Source organism: Neovison vison, chromosome 2 (assembly GCF_020171115.1).
Source record: "Neovison vison isolate M4711 chromosome 2, ASM_NN_V1, whole genome shotgun sequence".
Lineage (NCBI taxonomy): Eukaryota > Metazoa > Chordata > Mammalia > Carnivora > Mustelidae > Neogale > Neogale vison.
Genome location: NC_058092.1, coordinates 186,447,124 through 186,463,842, shown reverse-complemented (window position 1 = coordinate 186,463,842; position 16,719 = coordinate 186,447,124). Strand labels below are relative to the sequence as shown.

Below are 16,719 nucleotides of genomic sequence, written 5' to 3'. Positions count from 1 at the left end.
TCCCCAGCCCCCCACCCCCCACCTCCCTCTCTGCCTACTTATGATCTCTCTCTCTCTGTCAAATAAGTAAAATCTTGAAAAAAAAATTCATTTATTTCAGACAGAGAGAGCTTGGCGAGGTGGGTAGGGGAAGAGGAAGAAGTGGACTCCCTGCTGAGCAGGGAGCAGCCAGACTTGGGGCTTGATCCTAGGACCCTGAGATCATGACCTGAGTGGAAGGCAGGCAGTAAACTGCTCAACCGGCTGAGCCACTCAGGCACCCCTGTATTAAGTTTTGAAATCAGAAAGTGGGATCTTCTTTCTTAAGATTTTTTTGGACTCCTTGGGGCCCCTTGAGATTTCATATGAATTTTCTAAGAAATTTTCTTTTTTTGAAGAGCCATTTTATATTCCAGCAAAGTTGAAGAGAAGGTACAGAGATTTTCCATATACCCTCTGGCCTCACATGGGCATGGCCTCCTCCATTATCCACTTCCCCCATAAGAGTGGTACATTTATTACAGTTGATAAACCTGCTAATACATCAAAATTGGCCATAGTTCATAGTTTACATTATGGTTCATTCTTGCTGTTGTACATTTTGTAGATTTGGAGAAATGTATAATGACATGTGTCCATCATTGTGGTATCATACAGAGTATTTTCACCTCATGAAAATCCTCTGCAGTTTGCCTATTTATTCTTCCTCCTCTCCCAGCCTTTGGCAACATGTGATCTTTCTATTGTCCCCAAAGTTTTGCTGCTTCCAGAATGTCATATAGTGGGAATCAACAGCATGTAGCATTTTCAGATTGGTTTCTTTCACTTAGTAACATGCTTTTAAGGTTCCTCTGTGCCTTTTCATGAACTGATAGCTCATGTATTTTTAGTGCTGAATAATATTCCACTGTCTAGATGTACCACATTTTATCAATCCATTCACCTGCAGAAGGATATTGGTTGTTTCCAGGTTTTGGCAGTTAGGAATAAAGCTGCTAGAAACATATATGTGCAGGTTTTTGCGTGGACTTAAGTTTTCAGCTCCTTTGAATAAATTCCAAGGAGTACAGTGCTGGATTATATGGTAAGAGTGTGTTTGCTTTTGTGAGAAAACACAACTGTCTTGCGAGGTTACTGTACTGTAGGAGTGCTGACAAGACTGACTCCATCTTTGGCCCTCCATTTTGTTCTCCCCTCTGGTGCACAGATGGCGCTACTGTAGATAACTAGTATAGAGCCTCTCTGGCTTACATGTGGCACCACTTTAGATAACTAGTGGATCTTCTGGCACGCAGATGGCACCCCATTAGATTACTACCCTATGACGTCACCACCATGCCCTTTGTTCCATAAAAAGCTGGGTATTAAGGTCCAGAGATAGGGGTGGGAAGGTAGGGGCAGAGAACAGTGGTAAAGGATACCTACGTAGTGCCTGTCCCCTGGTCCTCCCTGTCATGTAAGTTACCCTGAGTAAAACTCTGTGTAAGCTGTATGTGGTGACTTGCTTCTTTTTTTTGTATTGAAGTATCTTCTCAGTCTGGAGGATACATTTCTGACTCTCCTCCACCTTCTAACATTCACCTTTATGCATTCCTATCAGTAATGAATGACAGTTCCTTTAGCTCCACATTCCCTCCAGCATTTGGTATTGTCAGTGTTCCATATTTTGGGTACTATAACTAGTGGGTATTATATATCAGTATTTTAATATACATTTCCTGAGGACATATGGGAAAAGATGGTGTGGAGCATCTTTCTATATGTTTATTTGCCATCTGTATATCTTCTTTGGGGAGGTGTTAGGCAATTCATAATAACTTTTAGGATTTATATGTTGTGTTTCTTTTAAATGGTAGAAGTTGAGTTTTTGATTTTATTTTTTAAGATTTTATTTATTTATTTGACAGAGAGACAGATCACAAGTAGGCAGAGACGCAGGCAGAGAGAGGGGGGAAGCAGGCTCCCTGCCGAGCAGAGAACCCAGTGTGGTACTCGATCCCAGGACCCTGGGATCATGACCTGAGCCAAAGGCAGAGGCTTTAAGCCCTGAGCCACACAGGCGCCCCCCCGCCTTTTTTTTTTTTTTTTTTTTTAAGAAGAAACCACATATATCCCATTTCCTAGTTTTCTTCCTTATCTGCTGTAACGATATCTTTTTGTCCCTGTTCAGTTTCTTTTTTTCATTGTCTGTCAGTTAACACCAGCATTTTAATGTTTTGATTCTTAAATAATTTTTTTATGTGGGGTATTTATTTTTGTAATGGATGAATTTCTCTTATATTGTTTGCTCTTCTAGTCTTTTGTTAAAAAATAACAAAGCGAGAAATACAGATTTCTAGAAAAACGAATATATGGGATTTAATTGAGAGATTAAAGTGGAGAGACTAATGAAATTTACAAGTGCTTTTTCAGGTGACAGCAGAAGTCACCTGAAGTTACTAGGCAAGCAAATTGAAAGCAGAAGGAAAAAAAAATTATGTGTCTTGCTTATTACACCTTAAATGTCAGCTGTTAAATTCAGAATCAGGGATTTTTGCTGCTTTTAATATTTGAAATTTTATTAAAAAATTAGAATGGGGAAGCCTCATTGTACTGTGTGGTTGATAAAATAAAGTGGAGTTATTTCAGGCAACAAAGATTGTAGGCGAGGAAAGTAGAATGTCATGGTTTTATTTATTTTACTTTTTATTTTTAAAGATTTTATTAGTGAGCAGGAGTAGAGGTGAGGGGGAGAGGGACAAGCAGACTTCCTGAGCAGGAGTCCGTTGCAGGGATTGATGCAGAGATCATGATCTGAGCCCGAATCGAATCCAGTGCTTAACCAACTGAGCCACCCAGAAGTGCCTCTATTTTGGAGATTTCTAATGTGCATTTTTAAAAGATTATTCTAGAAAAAAGAAATTACTCTGGCTAATGTACAGAATGAAAGCAAGGAGTCGGTATAGGAGACGACTGCAGAAATCCAAGATTGATAGGATGGTGGTATCGACTTGGCTGCTAACAGTGGAAATAGAAGTTTATGGATTAGCATACTGTTTAGAAAACTGTGACTTACAAAAATAGTTTGAAATAATTTCTTTTGATAGAATATTTAATATTTAAGTATAGAGAGATCGTAATATACAAAGTAATGATTTTATTCTTAGTAAAAGGCTTCAGGTGCCACAAGGAAGGCCAGAAAAGTCTTACATCCAGTATATGAGGAAATGTTTATTAGTGGAATATGTATTGGGTTCTCACATCTCTGAAGCTTACATTGTTGTATGGCTTTACCTAGTTCAGATCAGATTGGGCCTGCTGTTAGAAAAGTACAAAGTGGTGAACTGTGTACTAGTTTATTTCTGTGTACTAGTTATTTCTTAAAACTAGACTATTTATTTTAATAGCTGATATCATTTATACTTCTTGGCTTTAGGAAGGTAGAACCAGCATTCAAGGTCAAAATAACATTTATGATTAAGAAATATATAAAAATTACCCTGTTTATAAGACTATCTGAAAATAATTTATTTTCTAAGTACCTTTTATTTATAATTATTTATAATAATAATAATTTTTAAAGGGTCTTTTGACTTAGATGTGGGATCCTATCTGGTTTTTACCTTTATTTACCTTCTTAGAGCTACTTAATGTTTCCTTAAGTACATTTTCATCACCTGAGATTGGTAGAAATAGATAATTTAAACCAATCACTAGAGGGAAAACAAACATTTTGTAGAGAACTGCCTCTCAAAATAAAAAACACAATGATCATTAAATGGTTTAACAGGAATGCCAAAGAAACAGTTTATTACTATTTTTTAAAGATTTATTTATTTATTTTAGAGAGAATGAGCGAGCATGCACTGGTGCGGAAAGGACAGAAGGAGGGGGGAGAGAGAAACTTGAGCAGAGGGCTGAGTGTGGAGCCTGACACAGGACTTGATCTCACAACCCTGAGATCAGGACCTGAGCCGAAGCAGGAGTCCGATGTTTAACTGACTATGCTCTCCAGGTGCCCCAGAAACCTTTTTCTCTTATACTATTTTAAACTGCCTAGAGCTTAGCAACCAAATTATTGCCTTACTACTTTATTTAAATTTGAACTTAAGCAAAACTTGAAGGAGATGAGAAAAATAAAAGACTACTACTATCTATAGTAAATACAGATATAGAAAAATGAAATAGAATTTAAAAATCTTATATTTTAAAAAATTGTATATATAATAACATTGACTTATACTTTGCTATGCATTTCTTTGAGCTTTAGCATGTGTTTAGATTTGTATGACCGTCCCACACAGAATATAGAATTTCCGTCAGGATACAGGATATCCCCTCCAAAATTTCTTTGTGGTTCCATTGTAGTCAAATCTTCTACCTGCCTGTAACCTCTGGTAGTCTGATCTGTTCTCCATCTCTACTGTTTTACTTTTCCAGAATCTGATATAAAAGTGTGGAACCTTTTGAAACTGATTATCTTTCATCATCAGCATAGTATCTTTCAGATTCTTGTTGAGCATGTCAGTAATTCATTCCTGATTACTGGGTAGTTTTCCATTGTATGGATGTACTGGAGTTTGTTCATTCAACTGTTGGAAATCATTTAGGTTATTTTCAACTTTGGTAAGAATGAATAAAACTGCTGCAAACACTTCATGTACAGGTTTTTGTGCAAACCTGAGTTTTCATCTCTAGAGTGTCTTGGAGTGTATCATCTTTCATTCCCTCCAGCAGTGTGTGTGTTATAGTTGCTCTGCATCTTTGATATTGTCAGATACTGTTTCAGTTTTGTTTGTTTTTTTTTAGTCATTCCAGTAGGTGTATAGTAGTGTCTCGTTGTGGTTTTCATTATCATTTTTCTAATAGCTAAGGATGTTGAGTATCTTTTCAAGTGCGTATTTGCCATTTATGTATCTTCTTTGATGGAATGTCTGTTCAGATCACCTGCCCATTCTTTATTTGGGCTTTTTGTATATAATTTATGATGATAGAAAATTCTGGGAAGTGCAAATTCATCTATAAAGTAGTGGTGGCACTGGCACTGTGTAGGTATCTAGAGTCTGAGAAGGGGAAACTCTTCTTTTTGACTAAGGATCCCAAGAATGTAGGGAAGATAGTCCTATTTTTTTTTTTTTTTTTCCTTTTCTGTCCTCTGGCACAGTGGTTTTCAGCTAGGCCTAATCCCTTGCCACCCTGCACTTGCCAATGTATGGAGACATTTTTGATTCTCACAACCAAAATGGGGAAGACAGTGCTATTAGTGAGTAGTAGCACCTACCTGGATAGAAGTTGAGGTTTGGGCTAGAGGAGAAGAGTGAAGTATAGGAGAACTGAAGGGCTTTGGGAATTTGGGGCTTCTGAGAATTTGGGATAGGTAATGCGGTATTTCTGTGAATTTTCAACCTTTACATCACAGAATCACAGATTGTAGATAGACTTTTGGAGACTTTGTAACCTGATTCCCTTAATTTTATAGGTAAGAAAATTGAAACTGGATAATATCCAGAATTTAAATTGAATAGCTGGAGTTTGAATTTAAGACTAGTAAGTTGGGGCGCCTGGATGGTTCAGTCAGTTGAGCACCTGAGTTTTGATTTCAGCTCACGTCATGGAATCGGGGTCATGGGATAGAGCCTAACGTCTTCAGGCTCCCTGCTCAGCGGGGAACCTGCTTCTCCCACTACCTCTGCCGGTCCCCCTTCTTGTGCTCTATCTCTGTCAAATAAATAAAATCTTTTAGAAAAATCTTTAAAAGTAAGACTTTTAAGTCCAGTGTACTTTGCTTTTTTTACACACCATTGCTCCCTTCTCTCTTTTTCATTAAGGAATACTTTCTGTTTACCAGAAGGCCAAGATGATTGCTGCAAGGCAGGAAAAGATGAAGAGAGGCATTTAGATTACCATCTACTTTGGCTTACCTAGCAAAAGCTCTGTATAAGGGTGAAGATTGAGCATTTGATGTTTCCTTTGTGCTCTGGCTTAGAAACCTGACCATGGATGATAGAACAGGAAACTCAATTTTTAGGATGTGTTAGTGTTAAGGACTGTAAGTGAGGCTAAAAGTTCCTTGGAAAGACTTGTAAGCTTAAGGTATGAATATGAGTAGAAAAGAAAGAGAAGAAAATCAATAAGAAAAGAAAGAAGGAATAGGGTTGCATTTCTTTGGTAGAATGCACTGAGATTGTTTTTTAGACTCTAATTACAAATAAACTTTAAGGTGGTATTATTTTAATATTTCATTTTTAGGAGCTTCCTGTGTTTGAATTTGGTCAGACACTAATCTTGGCCTTTCCTTATAACTACCATCAGGATTTTAGTGTACTCTCTCTTGCAGTAATTATATACATATCAGGAAAATCTTAATGGTTATTTTCTGTTTATGGCTATATTTGATTAAACTGATCAGTAGAGTTTAGCAGAGGCAACTTAAGTTATTTTATTTTTTTTTGAAGATTTTTAAAGACTTACTTATTTGAGAGAGAGAGAGAGCACAAGCAGGGAGAGCTACTGAAGGAGAAGCAGGCTCCCCACTGAGTAGGGAGTCTGATGTGGGGCTTGATCCCAGGACCCTGGGATATGACCTGAGCTGAAGGCAGATGGTTAACTGACTGATGCCATGCAGGCATCCCTTAAGATATTTTAAAAGATGTAGTTTAGGGGCACCTGTGTGGCTCAGTCAGTTAAGCAACCAACTCTTAATTTTGGCTAGATGTCGTGATCTCAGGGTTGTGAGATTAAGCGCCATGTCAGGGGTCCACACTGAGCTCAGAGTTAGCTTGGGATTCTCCTTCTCACTCTGCCCTTTGCCCTGCTTATTCATGAGTGCTGTCTCTCTTTAAGATAAATAAATCTGTAAAAAAATAAAAAATGAAGTTTAAGTAGTTCATTTACCTGTCTTATCCCAGTGTTAACGTGTATGTTTTTATTTTGTTAGGTCCTCTATTCTCTGTACAAAATAAAGATGTAATGACTAATAATATTAGCTACTCCTAATGCTGTAAGTTAGTTCTGCATAGGTTTTCATAGCTCTAATGGTCTTTTGCAACCAGGGTTGCCCATCTGAACCACAGACCAAAGTAAATTATTTCATTAGAATTGAGAAATCATAATCTTATTCGTACAAAACGACTACAATTCTAGATTTATAGGAGAAAAGTTAAGTCATTGTCCAATGGATACATTAATTCTCTTGTGTAACACCTGTTGAGAAAAAGCTGCAAGAGGTCAGTAACTATGCTGTGTTGTTAACTCCATACCATTGCTCTATAGGGATAAAGTAGATCACAACTGGTGAAAGAGTGCAAGTAAGAAAGATTGTGCATATTTTTATCTATTTCATCCCGTTTGGAGAAATATTGTGAGCACTCATAAGTATAATTATTTCCTCAAGAAATATGGAACATGTGTAATCATTGTGATTGAATTCAGGTAAATGATGTTTATAAATGGCATATACCTTACATTAGGAAATACTTTTTTAATTAGTAGATTTTTTCCAGTGTCTTTTTTAAATTTAAATTCAGTTAATTAACATATAATGTATTACTACTTTAAGAGGTGGAGGTCAGTGATTCATCAGTCTTATATAATATGCAGTGCTCATTATATCATGTGCCCTCTTCTAATGTCCATCACCCATTTATCCCATCCCCCCGCCACCCTCTGCTATAGCAATCCTCAGTTTGTTTCCTGTCATTGTCTCTTATTGTTTGTTTTCCTTTCTGATTTTGTCTTGTTTTATTTTTTTCCTCTCCTCCCCTGTGATCCTGTTCTGTTTTTTAAATTTCCACATATGAGTGAGATCGTATGATAATTGTCTTTCTCTGGTTGACTTATTTTGCTGAGCATAATACCTTCTGATTCCATCTGTGTCGCTACAAATGGCAACATTTCATTTCTTTTCATGACTGAGTAGTAGTCTGTCACACACATGCACACACACACACACACACACACACACACCCCTTCTTTATCCATTCATCTGTCGATGGACATCTGGGCTCTTTCCATAGTTTGGCTATTTTAGACATTTCTGCTATAAACATGGGGTGCAGGTACCCCTTCAGATCCCTACATTTGTTTCTTTGGGGTAAACACCCAATAGTGCAATACTGGGTCATAGGATAGCTCTATTTTCAGCATTTTCATACTGTTTTCCAGAGTGGCTACATTAACTTGTATTTCCACCAACAGTGTAGGAAGGTTCCCCTTTCTCCACATTCTCACCAACATCTGTTGTTTCCTGACTTACTAATTTTAGCCATTGTGAGGTAGTATTTCATTGTGGTTTTGATTCATATTTCCCTCATGCCAAGTGATATTGAGCATTTTTTAAAGTATCTCTTGGCAATTTGTATGTCTTCTTTAGAGAAATGCCTGTTCATGTCTTCTGCCCATTTCTTGACTGGGTTATTTGTTCTTTGGGTGTTGAGTTTGATAAGTTCTTTATAGATTTTGGATACTAGTCCTTTATCTGATAAGACATTTGCATATATCTTCTCCCATTTGGTCAATTGTCTTTTGGTTTTGTCTACTGTTTCCTTTGCTGTGTAAAAGCTTTTTAACTTGATGAAGTCCAAGTAGTTCATTTTTGCCTTTGTTTCCCTTGCCTTCAGAGACATTCTAGCAAGAAGTTGCTGTGGCTTGTGTTCTTCTGTAGGATTTCGATGGGTTCCTGTCTCACATTTAGGTCTTTTATTCATTTTGAGTCTATTTTTGTGATTGGTGTAAGGAGGTGGTCCAGTTTCATTATGCAGGTGGCTGTCCAAAATTTTCCCAACACCATTTGTTGAAAAGATTGTCTTTTTCCATTGGAAATTCTTTCCTGCTTTCTTGAAGATTAGTTGACCATAGAGTTGAGGGTCCATTTCTGAGCTCTCTATTCTGTTCTGCTGATCTATGTTTCTGTTTTTATGCCAGTACCATACTATCTTGATGATTATAGCTTTGCAATAGATCTTGAAGTCTGGCATTGTGATGCCACCAGCTTTGGTTTTCTTTTTCAACATTCCTATGGCTATTTGGGATTATTTCTCATTCCATACAAATTTTAGGAATATTTGTTCCAGTTCTGTGAAAAAAGTTGATGGTCTCTTGAGAGGGCAAATGTATATGGCAAATACACTGAATGTGTTGCTCTAGGTAGCATAGACATTTTAACAATATTTGTTCTTTCCATCTGATCATTGAATGTTTTCCATTTCTTCATGTCTTTCTCAATTTCTTTCATTATTGTTCTATAGTTTTCTAAGTAGACTTTCTGAATATCTTCTGGTTTTGGGTGCATCTGTAAGGGGATCAGCTCCTTAATTTCTCTTTCTTCTGTCTCATTGTTAGTGTATAGGAATGCAACTGATTTCTCTGCATTGATTTTATATCCTATCACTTTGCTGAATACCTGTATGAGTTCTAGCAATTTTGGGGTGGACTCTTTTGGTTTTCTAGATAGGGTATCATGTCATCTGCAAAGAGTGAGAGTTTGACTTCTTTGCAGATTCGGATGCCTTTTATTTCTTTCTGTTGTCTGATTGCTGGGGCTAGGGCTTCTAGTACTGTGTTGAACAACAGTGGTGATAGTGGATATCCCTGCCGTTTTCCTGACCTTAGGGAAAAGCTCTTAGTTCTTCCCTGTTAGAATGATATTCGCTGTGGGCTTTTCATAGATGGCTTTTATGATATTGAGGTATATTCCCTCTATCTGTAAACTGTGGAGTTTTAATCAAGAAAGGATGCTGTACTTTGCCAAATGCTTTTTCTGCATCTATTGAGGGGATCATATGGTTCTTGTCCTTCCTTTTATTATGTGGTGTATCATGTTGATTGATTTGCATTTTTTTTTTTAAAGATTTTATCTATTTATTTCACAGACAGAAATAGGCAGAGAGGTAGGCAGAGAGAGAGGAGGAAGCAGGCTCCCTGCTGAGCAGAGAGCCCGGTGCGGGACTCGATCCCAGGACCCTGAGATCATGACCTGAGCCGAAGGCAGCGGCCCAACCCACTGAGCCACACAGGCGCCCCTGATTTGCATATGTTGAACCAACCTTGCAGGCCAGGAATAAATTCCACTTAGTTGTGGTGAATAATCCTTTTAATGTACTGCTGGATCCTATTGGCTAGGTGAGAATTTTTACATCCATGTTCATCAGGGATATTGGTCTATAATTCTCCATTTTGGTAGGTTCTTTGTCTGGTTTTGGGATCCAGGTAATGCTGGTCTCATAGAGTTTGGAAGTTTTCTTTCCGTTTCTATTTTTGAAACAGGTTCAGGAGAATAGGTATTATTCTTCTTTAAATGTTAGGTTGAATTCCCCTGGGAAGCCATCTGGCCCTAGGCTCTTGTTTGCTGCAAGATTTTTGATTTCTGCTTTAATTTCCTTACTAGTTATGGGTCTGTTCAGGTTTTCTATTTCTTCCTGTTCCACGTTTGGTAATTTATGTTTCTCAAGGAATGCAATCATTTGTTTCAGATTGCCTCATTGGTTGGCATATAGTTGCTCATACTATTTTCTTGTAATTGTTTTTCTTCAGTGTTGGTTGTGATCTCTCCTCTTTCATGATTTTATTTATTTGGGTCCTTTTACTGTGCTAAGCCCGGCTATGAGTTTATCAATCTTACTCTTCCAGAGAACCAGCTCCTAGTTTTGTTGATCTGTTCTACTGTTCTTTTGGTTTCTATTTCATTGATTTCTGCCCTGATCTTCATTATTTCTCTTCTCCTGCTTGGTTGAAGCTTTATTTGCTGTCCTTTATCCAGTTCCTTTAGGTGTAGGGTTAGGATTTGTATTTGAGACCTTTCTTGTTTCTTGAGAAAGGCTTGTATTGCTGTATACTTCCCTCTTAGGAACACCTTTGCTGCATCCCAAAGGTTTTGAACAGTTGTATTTTCATTTTAATTTGTTTTCATGAGTTTTTAAAATTCTTCTTTAATTTCCTGGTTGACCCATTCATTTTTTAGTAGGATGCTCTTTAGCCCCCATGTATTTCAGTTCTTTCCAAATTTTCTCTTGTGATTGAATTGGAGTTTCAAAGCATTGTGATCCAAAAATACGCAAGGAATGATCCCAGTCTTTTGGTACCAGTTAAGACCAGATTTATGACCCAGGATGTGATCTATTCTGGAGAATGTTCTATATGCACTCAAGAAGAATATGTATTCTGTTGCTTTAGGATGAAATGCTCTGAATATATCTGTGAAGTCCATCTGGTCCAGTGTGTCATTCAAAGCCCTTCTTTCCTTGTTGATTCTGCTTAGATGACCTGTCCATTGCTATGAGTGGGATATTAAAGTCCTCTACTATTTACTGTATTATTGTCAATATGTTTCTTTAATTTTGTTAATAATTGGTTTATATAATTGGCTGCTCCCATGTTAGGGACATAAATATTTACAACTATTAGATCTTCTTGTTGGATAGACTCTAATTATTGATATGGTGTCCTTATCTCTTATTGCAGTCTTTGGTTTAAAATCTTTTTTTTTTTTTTTTTTAAAGATTTTATTTATTTATTTGACAGAGATTACAAGTAGGCAGAGAGGCAGGCAGAGAGAGAGGAGGAAGCAGGCTCCCTGCTGAGCAGAGAGCCCGATGTGGGACTCGATCCCAGGACCCTGAGATCATGACCTGAGCCGAAGGCAGCGGTTTAACCCACTGAGCCACCCAGGCGCCCCCTTTGGTTTAAAATCTAATTTGTCTGATATAAGTATTGCTACCCCAGCTTTCTTTTGATGTCCAGTAGCATGATAAATAGTTTCCTGCTCCCTCACTTTAAATCTGGAGGAGTCTTTGGGTCTAAAATGAGTCTCTTGCAGACATCATTTCGATGGGTGTTGCTTTTTTATCCAGTCTGATACCTGTGTCTTTTGTTGAGGGCATTTGGCCCATTACGTATTGAAAGATTTGAATTTAGTGCCATTGTATTACCTGTTTGTGTATATTGTCTCTGTTCCTACCTCTCAGTTACCCTATTTTTAATATCTTGCATTATTATGATACCTTTATTATAATTGGTGATCCAATATCAAAACATTAACTAAAGCTGTTTGTTAATAATAATCAACATTCTTTGTTGATATTCTGTGTTTTTTTTATATTGTGGTGAAAAATACATAACACTGAATTTATCATTTTAAATATTTTTTAACTTACAGTATAGTAGTTCTAAGTATATTCACTTTGTTGCACAACAAATCTCTATAACTTTTCATCTAGAAATAATTTTTTAAAGATTCATTTATTTATTTGAGAGAGTGAGTGAATGAGGGAGAGAGAGACAAGCAAACTCCTTATTGAGCAGGGAGCCCAGTGTGGGGTTTGATCCTAGGTTTCTGAGATCATGACCTGAGCTAAAATCAAGAATTAGATCCCTAACTGACTGAGCCACCCAAGTGTTCCTAGAAATAATTTTTTAAATGTATTGCAGTTCTGATATATATGAGATTGATTAAATAATGAATTTATTTCCTTTTGATTTTTCCAATGTTCTGTGTCGTTAAAAAAAAAAAGAGGAAGAATAATAAACCTCTGTTTGGAAACAATATTAGTCTTTGTCCAGATTCAGCCTATATTTCTGCTAATCATCTTGACATTATTCCTTAAAATACTGCTTTTATCCTAAATGTATGGTCTTATAAAATTGGATTGATCCACGTCCCTAGATAACTCTCTATTCTTGGATTTGACAATGGAGAGATACAGAATTTCAGCTCTAAGAAGAGTGCTCATATTTTCAACAAACTGAGAGGGGTGTACATCAGCATACATATGCCATATATGACAGGCCCACAGCTAACATCGTAGTGAACCGTGAAAAACTGGAAACCTTTTCTCTTCTCTTCTCTTCTTCTTCTTTTTTTTTTTTTTTTAAGATTTTATTTACTTATTTGACAGAGAGAGACACAGCGAGAGAGGGAACACAAGCAAGGTACGGTGGAGAGGGGGAAACAGGCTTTCTGTTGAGCAGGGGTCTGATGCAGGGATTGATCCCAGGACTCTGGGATCATGACCTGAGCTTAAGGCTTGAACCACCAAGGTGCCCCTGGAAACCTTTTCTTTAAGAAGAGGAATAAGACAAGAATCCCACTCCTGCCATTTTTCCCCAACATAGAATTGGAAGTACTAACCAGAGCATTTGGGCAAGAAAGAGAAATAAAAGGCATCCAAATTGTACTATTTGCAAATGACATGATATTATATATTGAAAACCCTAAGCACTCCACCAAAAAACTATTAGATATGGTTGTACATTTATATAGTTATATGCATTTATAGAACACATCCAGATTGGTAAGGAAGAAGTAAAACTCTATTTGCAGATGACATGATACTGCATATAGAGAACATTAAAGATTTCACACATACACAACCAAAAAAAAAAAAAAAAACTCTCCAAAAACTAGAGCTGATAAAGGCATTCAGTAAAGTTGCAGGATACAAAATCAATGTATAGAAATTTGTTGCAAACCTGTATGCTAATGACAGAGCAGAAAGTGAAATTAAGGAAACAGTCCGATTTATATTTTCACCCAAGCCAATAAAATATCTAGAAATAAATAACCCAAGAAGTGGAATAACTAAGAAATAAATAATAAACCAAGAAATAAATAACCCAAGAAGAAATAACCAAAGAAGTGGCAAACTTGTAATCTGAAAACTATGAAACGCTGATGAGAGAAATTGAAGTCAGATTCAAAAGAATGGGAAGACATTCCATAATCACGGTTGGAAGAAAATTGTTGAAATGTCTGTAATACTGCCTAACGCAATCTACAGATTTAATGTAGTCCATATCAAGTTACCAACATTTTTCACAGAACTAGAATGAACAAATCTTAAATTTGTATGGAACCACAAAAGACCTCAAATAGCCAAAGTAATCTTGAAAAAGAAAAACAGAACAACTCCAGATACCAAGTTATATTATAAAGCAGTAGCAGTTAAAGCAGTATATTACTGGCATCAAAAAGCAGAGAAATGAATCAATGGAATAGAATGGAAAACTCAGAAATAACACCACAATTATATGGTCAACTGATCTTCAACAAAGGAGGAATGAATATACAATCAGAGAAAGAAAGTCTCTTCAACAAATAGTGTTGGGATCATTGGACAGCTACATGCAAAAGAATGAAACTGGACCACTTTCTTTTACCGTACACAAAAGTAATCTCAGAATAGATTAAAGACCTAAATGTGAGATCTGAAACCATAAAAATCCTTAAAGAGAGTACAGGCAGTAATCTCTCTGATACTGGCCATAGCAACATTTTTCTAGATATGTCTCCTTCAGCAAGGGAAATAAAAGTAAAAATAAGCTATTGGGACTATATCAAAATAAAAATTTTCTGCACAGTGATAGAAATAGTCCACAAAACTAAAAGGCAACCTACTGAATGAGGGAAGATATTTGCAAATGACATATCTGATAAAGGCATCCGAAATTAGCATCCAAAATATAGGAAGAACTGATACAACTCAACACCCAAAAGCCAAATTATCCAATTTAAAAAGTGGGCAGAATACACGAACAGACATTTCTGCAAAGAAGGCAGACAGATGGCCAACATGTGCATGAAAAAGATGGTCAGTATCACTCATCATCAGGGAAATCAAATCAAAACTACAGTGAGATATCACCTTATGCTTATTAGAATGGCTAAAGTAAAAGAAGAAACAAGTATTGGTAAGGGTGTGAAAAAGAGCCCTTGCATTGTTAGTGGGAAGTCAAACTGGTACAGAGACTGTGGAAAATGGTATGGAGTTTCTTCAAAATGGTAAGAATAGAACTACCCTAACAATCCAGTAATCACACTACTGGGTATTTACCCCCCAAATACAAAAACACTAATTCAGAGTGATACATGTACCCTTTTACTTCTAGTAGCATTATTTACAATATCCAAGATAGGGAAGCAGCCCAAGTGTCGATTGATTGATGAATGGATAAAGGCAATGTTTTATGTCTGTACAATGGAATATTACTCAGCGATAAAAAGAATGAAATATTGCCATGTTGTTTGCAGTAACATGGGTGGAGCTAGTGAACTAAGTCAGAAAGACAAATACCATATGATTTTACTCTTATGTGGAATTTAAGAACCAAAATAGAGACTCAATGGAAAAAGAAACCAAAAAAACCAGACTTAACTGTAGGGAGCAAACTGATGGTTACCAGTATAGCAGTGGGTGAGGGTATAGGGGAAATAGAGGATGGGAATGAAAAGAGTACACTTACCATGATAAAAATAAATAAAATAATTAAAAAATATTTTAGATTTAGTGTGGACTTAGATCACCTATTGAATTTTCAGATCAACCTTGGGCCCTATTCCTAGTTTCTCTTCTTCATTACTTCTGACATGCTTTCTCAGTCTACTGTTTTAACCCCAAAGCCTTGAGAAGGAAAAGTGATGGGGGAGGCACATGAGATCACACACCAAGATTTGGTTCTTTTTTTCTTTTTACTTAGTATTATTTTAAAGTTTAGACTGTCTTCAAGTTATGCAGAGGACATGGTTTTAAGACAGCTCTTTTCCCCTTGTTTTTGTTCTGTATTGTTTATGGAGAAAATATTGTTAAACTGGGGTGTAAGCATCTACTATCGTCTTCACCTGCCCCTGTTGTCTTTAAATCATATATGCATTATAGCAGAAGTTAATCTAACACTTTATACTTTGGTTTAATGATAAAGATTAAGATTTATGCTCCATGGAAGTTTGGGCTTACAAAGTCTCAAGTGAATAGTCAAATATTAATTAACAGCATCTTACTGGATTAACCCTATAATAAAAATTATTTTAACAGAAACATTTTATTTATTTATTTACTTAGATTTTATTTATTTATTTATTTGACAGAGAGAGAGAGAGAGAGAGGGAGCACAAGTGAGGGGAGTGTGAGAGGGAGAAGCAGCAGGCTCCCACCCCGCTGAGCAGGGAGCCCGATGGCAGAACTTGATCCCAGAACCCTGGGATCATGACCTGAGCTGAAGGCAGATGTTTAATGGCTGAGCCACTCAGGTACCCCAAACAGAAACATTTTAAATGGAGTTTTATGTTATATGTTAAAATTTTGATGGCTGGTATTGCCATAAAATATAGCAAAATAGCCATAAAATGTGAGGCTTAGAGTGGCTTGAAACTGAAATATGTCTTCATTTTCGATAAATTAATATAAACCTAAGAGTTTGGGGAGGATGGAGAATAGATGGTTTTTTATGGGATCCCTGGATGGCTTAATTGGTTAAGCATCTGCTATCAGCTTAGGTCATGATTCCAGGGTCCTGGGATAGAGTCCTGCATCAGGCTCCTTGCTCAGAGGGTACCCTGCTTCTCCCTCTCCCTCTGCCTGCTGCTCCTCATCTTGTGTTTTCTTTCTGTGTCAAATAAGTAAAATCTTAAAAAAAAAAAAGTTTTTCACAAAGCTTTTTCTAGACTATTCTGTATCACCTTCACTTTTACACACCCTCACCTTTGCTTTATACAATTTAATACTTTATTGACACTAATTTCTTTTATAGCAGTACTTAAATTTTTCTTATTGATAGCTGAATTTTTCCATCCGGTATTTTTCTAATGGCGCTTAGGTACATTAAAAGTATTTATTAAACATTGAAACTCTATAGCTACCTATTTTCTAAGACTTGAATTGAAACAAGGTGGAGATTTTGTTTTATGGAAATTTTAAATATTGAGAGCTTAATCATGATGTCAACACATTAGCACATCCTACGGTTTTAGAAAATTTATATTGATCATCTCTA

General features: G+C 36.6%; 1 protein-coding gene across 3 annotated transcripts in view; it reads left to right on the top strand.

The window, feature by feature from the left end:
* MICU1 (mitochondrial calcium uptake 1) overlaps positions 1–16,719 on the top strand; it is a 237,576-nt gene that overhangs the window by 18,844 nt on the left and 202,013 nt on the right. The window lies entirely within an intron of this gene.